This window comes from Tursiops truncatus, chromosome 3 (genome assembly GCF_011762595.2).
Source record: "Tursiops truncatus isolate mTurTru1 chromosome 3, mTurTru1.mat.Y, whole genome shotgun sequence".
NCBI classification, from domain to species: domain Eukaryota; kingdom Metazoa; phylum Chordata; class Mammalia; order Artiodactyla; family Delphinidae; genus Tursiops; species Tursiops truncatus.
In genome coordinates, this window is record NC_047036.1 from 145,875,408 (window position 1) to 145,886,315 (window position 10,908).

The following is a 10,908-nucleotide window of genomic DNA, read 5'->3' on the forward strand; positions in this document are numbered from 1 at the left end:
AGTAATAAAAGTCCTATCTTTCTAAGAATTAGGAAACTTAGCTGTGGGCCTGTTTTTATCTGAAGCAGTGAGCTGACTAGACCTGGGCTGGCCTTGAGGGTAGTAATGAGCTGCTCTACAGGTCACTGAAGTAAATCACAAGCATGTGAGATCTGTATCCCAAGGCCTCAGACTTGCTCTGGCAGAACTCTGAGAACCAGGTCCTGCAAAGATCCCTTCCAGGTATGCTGATCCTAGTGCTTCAGGCTGGGAGGCTTCTGGCACTAGGCAGGGAGGGTGCCACTGGCCACTCAGGGTCTTGGGTCTGAAATGACAGCTTAAAAATGTTTATTAAGCACCACCTGTGTGCCAGGCATAGGGCAAGGTATTCTACATAGGCTAATGCCACAAAGTAGGGACTGTTATCCCCATTTTACAGATGAAAAACTAAAGCTCAAAATGATTAGATGATTGACCAAGATCACAGAGTAGGAAGTGTAGGAGCCAAGATATAGGAATCCAGGTTTGACTCCAATACCTGGGTTCTCTTCTACAAAGCCATGTAAACTGAAACTTCTAATCCCAAACCAGACCCAGTGCCCCAAGCTCTGCTGGCCTCACCCCAGAGACTTTTCATCCCCTTGTGATAAACGGACCCTCAAACCTTTCTCAACCAGAGGAACTCCTCATGACTTCCAGGGAAGATGCCAGGGATCCAGGGTGGGCAGGGGCAAGTTGGTAAATGAAATAGAGTTGCCGGATAGAAAAAAACTTTTCCTCTATCCTCTTATGTTAGTGTTTGGGGGCCTGTGAATTAAACTGACGAAAGACAGATTAACAAGAGAAAAGACAGATTTTTTTAATTCACATACAGATGGGAGTTCACAAAGAAGTAGGACTCAAAGAGGCAGTTAGAACTGGGGGTTTATATAACATCTTAATGGGGAAGGGGAGGGGGAGAAGGGCATTTACAGAAAAAGAGTGACTTCTTAGAAGTGTGTAGGACAGGGAGAAGAGGCACTTATGGGAAAACAAATGACTTTTAGGAAAGATAAATGGCCCTTATGAGAATAGATGGGAGACATAATAGTTTTTATAACAATGCCTGTTTAGGTATGATGTGGAAACTTCTTATCTCTGGCGAAAAGAATTAATCTCCCTGGTTGTTCTGAGGGAAGAGTTTTAGGATAATTACGTTTTTTGAATTGCTTTGGGAAGGAATGCTTTTAGGCAGATAAGACATTTTTTATCAGGAGCCCAAATGCCTTCTGCTGAAAATAACTTTTATGCCACTGTGCCATATTCTGGGCCCCTTTACAGCAATGAGAGGCCCCACTGGGCTCTGGAACATGGGCAACGTTGCAGGGAATGCAGATGAATATTTGGGTTCAAGGACCCCCAGAAACTGACCAGGGAATCATTTTGACAAACAAAGATAATGTACTATATATATAGCCTGAGCCTCTGGCAATGACATTAAGGTTTTGTTTTTGTTTTCTTGGTTTCATTTTTTGCGTGGAGGGAATATGGTAAGGCTGGGGGCACTGGGCATGAGCTCTTTACCATAAAGTGATGGCAGAGGCTTGGTGAGACAGCTTGCCCTCTTCTGGCTCTGAAGCTCCATTGCTATGGCACACACTGTCTGCAACAGATCTTTCCTCCAGCCACTTTCCCAGGGGGAGCAGCTTCCCAGGGCGCACAGTAACGGGCGTGGATGGTCTACCCGCACTGGGACTGCTTCCTGGTCAGTCCAGTCCACCTCTCTCCACCTGCCCTATAGCCAACAGTGCCAGTGATTGTGTTTGTGGCTTGGGAGTGATTTCTAAGGTCTTTAATGCTCTCAACTTCTGGCACAGTCTTCTAAAGGTGTCGGTGACCTAGCCACTCAGAAGAAAAGGCTGATTGAGGGAACAAGAACAAAGAAGCCAGGGGCGGAGAGAGGGAGTGGAACATCCCCCCGGCTTCTGGGATTATTGGACAATGGGAGTCTGGCTGAACCCCAGGAGATGTGAAGGATCAAAGTCAAAGCTAGTGTGTATGTTACTGCAGATATTACAGTTTCCAAGAGTTGAGATGGGGAGGTGACTGAGGAGGCGTGAGGCCAGCCCTCAGCTTCTCCAGTCCGAACTCATTTCCCTGGACCAGGCGCTCCCACAGGTATCCTCCCAGCCCCCACACTGCCTCCTGTGCCCTCCCAACTCCTTCCCATCCTCTGGGGATCAGCTTAAATGTCAAACTCTCAAAGGGACATTTCCTCCTTAATCCCTATTATTCCAGCCTGTTTATTTCCTTCACAGCTTTTATCACAAGCTGTAGTGAATATGTTCCTTTACTTCTTTATTGTCTGTCTCCATCTCTAAGCTGTGAGCTTTAAGAGAGGAAGGAGCAGGTGTGATTGAGTCAGCAAGCAATATTCCACCTGCACTTAGCACAGTGCCTGGCACAGGCTTAGCAGGTATTGAGTAACACCAAATCAATGAGTGAATGAGATGGGAGCTCTACCTGGCAGCAGTAGTCTTCAAATTTTAGAATGAATAAGAATTACCTGGGGAGCTTATAAAAATTCAGATTCCTTGGCCTTATTTCTTGAGATTCCAATTCAGCAGATCTGGGGAGAGGCCCCGGGAAGGTGTGTTTTTAACCCCCGTTAAAACGTGTTGTAATCACCCCTGGTGATTCTGACACAGGAACCACTGATACAGGAACCACTGTCTCGGATTCAAGCTTTGTCTCCACTGCAGAGACAATGCCGAGAAAGGAACTTTCACCACTTGCCTTTTTGCTTTTTTCTAGTCCTTTAAGCATATAAAGTCTGAAAGCTTATGCCTTGGAGATGAGGGGTGTTGCAGGGAGAGGGTGAAAGGGTGAAAGAAGAAGGTATGTACTTATTATTATTAGAAATTAGAAGTAGACACTAAAGCTGATAATACATTGCTGTTACCCAGTATCCAGGTGCCATTGTTTGCATTCATTCATTGACTCAGCAGACTTTTCGAGAACCCACTACGTGACCAAGGCACTTGGCCTTGATATTGGGGATGCACCAGTTAGGAAGACAAAGAACCTGACCTTAGGGAGCACCAACTTAGTGATGGAGACAGGCAGGTTAGCGACATGCTGAGAACAATAAAACCCAACAAAAGTAACCTGTGAGGGCAGCTCCAGGGAGGAAAAGTCAAGGAGCTCCACAGAGGAGATGGCATCAGGCTTATTTAAATAAGCTTACTTGGCCAGGAGGAGGGAGTAGCACAGGGCAAAGATCAGCACGAATTAGCAATGAGCACAATGTAGAAAGCATCTGGGAGGATGCAGCAAGAGACGGACAGCAGTTCCCAAGGTCAGCCTTCACCTGTTCAGGGGGTCACAATTCTCTTGTCTGTCCAATTCTTTAAGTTGAAATGTTTTTAGGCAAAGAACTCTCCTGTTCACCATGGTTCCCACCATGCCTTACACTCAGCCTGTCTTCTTACATCAAGAAGGTATGCAGGGCTGCCACTCTTTCTAGGAGAGGGAGGCTCAACAGAGAGCAGAAATCAGAGTAGTAATTTGATCTCTTCTGGGTTTTTATGAAGACTAGTCTGGTGATATGTGGTAGACAAAACACAACTGGAAGCTGAAAGAATAGCCCGGCCCAACTGTCTCCATACCTTCTTGATCCTATACCCTCCATATACATACACTTAGTTACTTAGAAACCATATACACATCTCACTTCCTAATATACTAATATACGTTACATATGTTTAAGTAATGATTGCACCCGATTCCTGTGAGTGGGTTTTTTCCCCCACACCAACAAGCAAATTTCTGACACCAGCTAGGTATCCTACAATTCAACTCAATTTTGATATTATCTGCCTGGAGATAGCATCACATCCCACAGGTTACAGACTCAGTCCCACAAGACTGCTCACCCTCCCCTGCCTTCAGATGCCAATCTCAAGTCCAGATTGTCACCTGTGCTTCTGACCAACCAGCTATAGACCAGAGGTTCCAATGGGCTCCCTCCCATTCAGTTAATTTGCTAGAACAGCTCACAGAACTCAGAGAAATATTTTACTTACTAGATTACTGGTTTATTATAAGAGGATATAACTCAGTAACAGCCAGATAGAAGAGATGCATAGGGCAAGGCATGGGGAAAGGATGGGAAGCTTCCCTCTCCTCTCCTAGCATGCCACTCTCCCCAGTCTCCAAGTGTTCACCAACCCAGCTTTCTGAACCCTGTCCCACGGAGGTTTTATGGAGGCTTCATTACTTAAATATGATTGACTAAATCTTTAGCTACTGGTGACTGATTCAACCTCCAGCCTCTTTTCCCTCCCTGGAAGTCTAGGGTGGGACTGAAAGTTCCAAATCTCTAATCACACAGTTGTCTCCTCTGGCAACCAGCCCTCATCCCTAGGTGACCTAGGGTCAGTCCAAAAGTCACCTCATAACAAAAGATACCATTTATAGCTCTTATCCCTTAATGAATTCCAACCATTTTAGGAGCTCCATGCCAGGAACGGGATGAAGACCAAATACATATTTCTTATTGTAAATCACAATATCACAGTAAGACATAGAAAGGTATTTAAATGGATGTGCTAGAGATGAAATTACACTACTTTTTAAACTCCGATTTTGTTAACCATACAAAAAAACTTTTCACTGAAAGGAATTATTATGAATACTAATATTTGCAGCGAGTGCAACATGGTTGATATGTTTTATTATGTTTGTTTTATCTTCATATTAACATTCTGCCATTTGATATTTAGACCATCTGGTTTTAAGCTCAAATTATTTTAAATATTTATTTATTTATTTATTTTTGGCTGCGTTGGGTCTTCGTTGCTGCTCTAGTTGCGGCAAGCGGGGGCTACTCTTTGTTGAGGTGCGCGGGCTTCTCATTGCGGGGGCTTCTCTTGTTGCAGAGCACGGGCTCTAGAGTGCAGGCTCAGTAGTTGTGGCGCACGGGCTTAGTTGCTCCGTGGCATGTGGGATCTTCCCGGACCAGGGTTCGAACCCGTGTCCCCTGCATTGGCAGGCGGATTCTTAACCACTGTGCCACCAGGGAAGCCCTAAGCTCAAATTATTTTGATATTGGCTCTCATAGTTTTCAGAATTGAAAAAAGATACCTCACTAAGGTTCAGAGAGGTATCACAAATGGAAATGTGATAACGTATCACAGTAATGGCTGTGCTTACTAACATACAAAATTTTCAGTCTTACCAACTATGCAAAGGCTTCTGTTTAAATTCAGCTGGTAACTTCCTGTCTTCTCTGAGGTCGATCAATTGTTCTTGCAAACTGATTATTGCATTTTATACACATATATATATATATATATATATATATATTTTTTTTTTTTTTTTTTTTTTTTTGTGGTACGCGGGCCTCTCCCTGTTGCGGCCTCTCCCGTTGCGGAGCACAGGCTCCGGACGCGCAGGCTCAGCGCCCATGGCTCACGGGCCTAGCTGCTCCGCGGCATGTGGGATCTTCCCAGACCAGGGCACGAACCTGTGTCCCCTGCATCGGCAGGCGGACTCTTAACCACTGCGCCACCAGGGAAGCCCGCATTTTTTATATTTTTAACCAAAAGTCTTCAAAACCACTAAAACTCTTCATTTGTTTTTTTTTTTTTTTTTAATTTTTATGGGAGTACAGTTGATTTACCGTGTTGTGTTAGTTTCAGGTATACAGCACAGTGAATCAGTTATACATATACATATATCCACTCTGCTTTAGATTCTTTTCCCATATAGGTCATTACAGAGTACTGAATACCGTTCTCTGTGCAATTAGCTTGTTCTTCATTCCCACACCCAAGGGCACAATAAACACTTAAAGTGTTCAGGAGTACATAGGACATCCCCTTGTCCATACAAGGGCGGCCTTGGGTGTCCAGGAGTCACCCTGGATGCACAAATAAAATTGGGTGCTTATTATTCACATATATAAAATTCACACATGTAAAATGAGGCGGTAAGCACCTTGCAGCTTTTTATCCTCCAAGCAAGAACTTTCAGGAATATGAACCTTGGAGCATGTGTGAGGAGGTGGGTCTATTGTGAATGTAAGAGTATGGGTCCTGGTGTGGACCTGCTGACTGTGACCTAGGACAGGGGTCAGCAAAGTCCTTTAAGGGCCAGACAGTGAAAAGAATTACAGGCCACCTGGTCTCACAACTACTCACTCTGTCCTTGTGCAAAAGCAGCCACAGACAACATGTAAACAAACGTGCAAGCTGTACGCGAACAAAACTTTACTTATAGAAACAGGTATTTCTTGAAACTCATAAAACTTCATTTGCAAGATGTTTAACTAGGGTAGGCATTAGGTAGGCGAAGTGTCAACACTACCATTTTCTTGCTATTTGCTTCTGTTTGCATTATTAATGCTATCTTCTCTCAGTAGTTTCTTTTTGCAGGACTCATTTTTAAGCCACGTGTTCATTTCGTTACGGTTAATTTAGCGAAAACAAATCGTAAATCCATTTAACCTGGCCGATATACACGGCAGAAGGTCAAGTTATACTGAAAGAAAAGGAGTGATGCATAAGCACTCCACATTTAGAGACCCTGCCCCCTCCTCAGGCTTGTGTGACCTTGCTATGTGACCTCAGACAGTGTGACCAACAGAGCAGTGAGAGGCCAGTATCCATCTACATAGTAAATATTACTAAAGTGCAATGTTTTTCCCATTGTTTGAAGCCATAGAAGTTCTATAATTTTCTCCCCACACCTCAGAGGCTCGTTTGGCACAGGACCTGGTACATGGAGGCCTCATTTTGGAGACCACAGTCTCCAGGATAAGGCAATCCTGAGCCAGGCACTAGCAGATGAGACATTTTCAAAATGAAAAGGTGCCTGGGGTAGGGATCAATCAGGTGTTGACGAGGGGGAGGCGAGAGGGAAACTAAAGGGGTGAAGGTTGCCTAGAGTTTCCAGCTGGGGCTGCAGGTCAGTGGGGTATTCAATCTGACAAGCAGGTACCAGGTAGCCTTGCCCCACCATGGCCTCCTAGGCCAGGGGAAGATCCAAAGGCTGTCTCCATCCCAAGCTTCACTTGAACTCTGTCCCTCTGTACTCCCCATCATCATTGAACAGATGTGTGAGGTACGCAGCTGACGCAGAATCCTAAGACCTGGGCTCTAGTCCAAGTTGGCCTACTGCTTAGTAGCTGCGTGACTCTTGGGCACAGATTCCTCATCTGCAAATTGAGAATAAGGGAACATATCCTGTTCGCTTCACCGAATTATAACGTGGCTGGAATAAGATAAGGCGCAGGCGTATGAAAAGGCTCTGAAAACTGCAAAGCACTATATAAACGCACAGCATTATTATGACTTTTTAGTATCCTATGTGCATAGTGATCAAGGTCCCAGGCAAGGCGCTCTGGCCTTTGTTTTTCTGGGACACGTTCTAGGAGGGTGTATAGCCAGGTGATGTAAGAGGTGGACACCAGGTTGAGTAACCCATGGGCGATGTGCCTGCATAGCTGGACATATTGAAATACCACTGACCTCAGGCATCCAGAGACTAGAGGTCATACTTGGAAACTAGGAGGCCTGGATGGTGAAGAGGATGCTGGGTCTTCTGCAGACCCAGCAGAAGACCCCAGAACTTGGCTTTCCTGGAAACGGCCCGCTCTAAGCATTTCTTCAGTTGATCTGAAAGAAATCAAAGAAAGAAGCTGGCACTAGATTGAAGCATTGTTTGAAGCTGGGAGATAAGAAGCCTTATCATACCTACTTTATTAACTTGAGGTCTGGCTTGCCCTGACTCTGATATAATCAATCTATTAAAATACTTACTGAATGCTTACATAGAAGTACAATATAAGCCCATGCAATGAAAGCATTAACAATCTGATTGGGAAGATTAAATACTGGATGGTTGGGCAAGTGATAGATAGATAGATAGATACTTAGATGGATGGAGGAGTAAATAGGTTAAGTACAAACATGAGAAGATACTAACAACATCAGATAAAAAGAACAACTTACTGAGCATCTACAATGTGCCGGGTACAAAATGCCAGGTGATCTCGGATATGATATCAAACCTATCACTGCTGAATGATAGGCAATGATACCATCCCCATTTGTCAGATAAGGAAAGTGAGGTACAGAGAGGTTAAGTAACTTGGCAAAGCCACCCAGCTAGCTGCCCAATGTTCTTTCGTTTTACTGTTCCTGAGCCAGAGGATACCCACTCCTCCCATCCCCATCTCCCAGCTCCAAACTGTCTTTGTTACTTTTGAGCCTTTGTTTTATGTAAGAACATCTTGGAAATTCTGAGAAAAGCCCCAAACTACTTCCAGACGCCTTCCTACTCCCCACCAGCCAGCACAGAAATATTTGCGAGGCTGGCCGGGCTGCAGGGGCACTCTAAGGAAACTAGTTTGGAGCCAAAGGCATCTATGCGGCATTGTACATGGAGGCCCACTCCATCCTTCCTACCTCCTTTCACTTCCTGAAGCTCCATTTGCTCCCTCTTCTACTGTCTCCCTATCTCCCCACCTTCCCACCTCCAAGACAGGTAGGGGTCTGGGCAGGAGCTCAGTAATGATGTCAAGAGGGTAGGAGGAGGCTTCCCTGGTGGCGCAGTGGTTGAGAGTCCACCTGCCGATGCAGGGGACACGAGTTCGTGCCCCGGTCCGGGAAGATCCCACATGCCGCGGAGCGGCTGGGCTCGTGAGCCATGGCTGCTGAGCCTGCGCGTCCGGAGCCTGTGCTGCACAATGGGAGAGGCCACAACAGTGAGAGACCCGCGTACCGCAAAAAAAAAAAAAAAGAGGGTAGGAGGTGCTGCAGGGCCTTTTGCCATAGACTCAGCTCTCTCCTGGGCCTCTCCATTTGACTCCCTTCCTGGCTCCCAGCTCTCTCAGGGTGCAAGGCCAAGCCTCCAGGGAATTCCTTGTGCCTTCCCACAGGGCTGGAGCCAAGAGTGAGTTTCGAGGCCACTGGCTATAGTGACAGGGAGGACTGAGGGCTCAGAGAACACGGTGAAGCACTTCTGTTAGGAGGTTCAACTGGCCATAGAAGAAGGATGCTCCTAAAATGGACTTTGTGGGGAATGGAAAATCCTCTGTGTGAGGGGTAGGGATGGGGAAGGGGGAGCAACCTAGAAACCTAGCCAAATTTCTCCCAGAGTCTCTCCTATCTCTTCCTGGGTTGGCCTGCTCAGCCTCTATCCCCCATTCTCTTAACCCCCATGTCTCTTTTTGAAACTTCCCAGAGTGGAAAGCACGAGGTCCTGGCATTTGCAAGTCTCCTTTTACATAGACAAGGCTCTCTATTGATCCCAAAGAAGCTTTTCAAATACGTAACCAGGGATCAGAATTTTAGAAATGGTCAAGTTCTATTTTATGCATGGGAAGCTGAGGACTAGAGAGGTGGAATGGCTTGTCCAAGGTCATACGCACTGCAAAACCCCATTCCATTATACCAGGACAGAGGGGTGTCCTCCATATTCAGAACCGGAGACTCATCTTCCAGACATGATGGGTGGCGTTACCCATTTTATTTGACTTTCATGGGTCTTTGATCTTGAGTCTTTTCTGGCTGTGGTCCAGGAGCATGGCTGAGATGCAACTCAGAATCAAAGGCCTGGCAGCCAGCAGCCCTAGCGGGAGCTGAGGATTCCCACAGACATCCAGAACCTGGTCAGAGCTCCACCCAGAGGAGGAGCTGGGAGAGGCTCCACCCACCTGTCTGCCTGGCTTGAAGCTCTGTCTTTCCCGCAGAGAGATCCACTCCATCAGAGAGTGACTGTGTGCCTGCATCCAAGGGGGTCAGGGCTGATGATGGGGCAAATCTCGGGGACCCAGAAGACCATGCCCTACCTGAAAGCCCAGCGTGAAGCCCTGAAGGACCTGTCCTAACGGAGCCTTGTCAGCTGTCTGGTAAGGGAACTGCTGGCCCCTCCCAGTGCCTGAAGGGAGGAAAGGGAAGGGGATCCAAATATAAGCCCTGCTGGGACTGAGGGAAGGGGGCCGGGTCTGGAATTTGCTGAGCACCTACTTTGTATCAGGTTTCACCATCATCTGAAGAACTATTGATTCCCATCCCTTTTACAGTGGAGGGAACTGAACCTCAGGGAGAAGTAATACAATCTCAGAGCAAGCGCAGAGTAAGAGTAAAGCACCTTCTGTCTGATACTTGAGCCACAGGTGTTCCTGTCTGTGTTGCCACCCAGGACACACACCACACACCTTTACCTTCTGTGATTTGCTCAAGGTGGACCCATGGTAATAATGCCTTTCCTCACCTCAACCTAATTCAGGATCCACTCCTGCTTCCCAACAAGTGTTTCTGTCTATACTGAAGAGACTGATGACAGGGGAGCCGTGCCTGTGTAGGAAGGAGGCTAATATGACAAGTTTGGAGCTCACGGTATTTATGTGATAGCGATTCTGGGAATGAGAGTGGAAACCTGCACATGTCGGAACTACCTCTGCTTCTTAAACTCGATGCTGAGGATAAGGGGAAGGACAAGGGTTGAGGAAATGAACTAAAGGGAGAAAGTTGGATTGTGACCATTGGTGGATTGATAATGGTATTGTTGATGTGTGAGAAGGAAAAGACTGAGGAGAGAAACATGACAGAATGCAGAATTATAGGAGCTTACATATGTGCAAAGATGTTTATTACTGATTTTGTAACAGTAAAAAATTTGGAAATAACTTAGTATCTATATAGGACATGTGTTATATAAATGTTAATACATTGACCTTATGAAACACCTTGCTGCCATCAGAAAGAATGAGGCAGATCTATAGGAACTGACATGGAAAGGTCCCACTGACATTGGGAAAGAGCATGTGTCAGGTGCTGTGATTAAAAGCACTTGTAAATCAAGTATACTTCAATTTTTTTAAAAAAAGGTGCAAGTGAAATAAACAGAACCTTAAAAATGCTAAAAAAAAAAAAAAAGCTC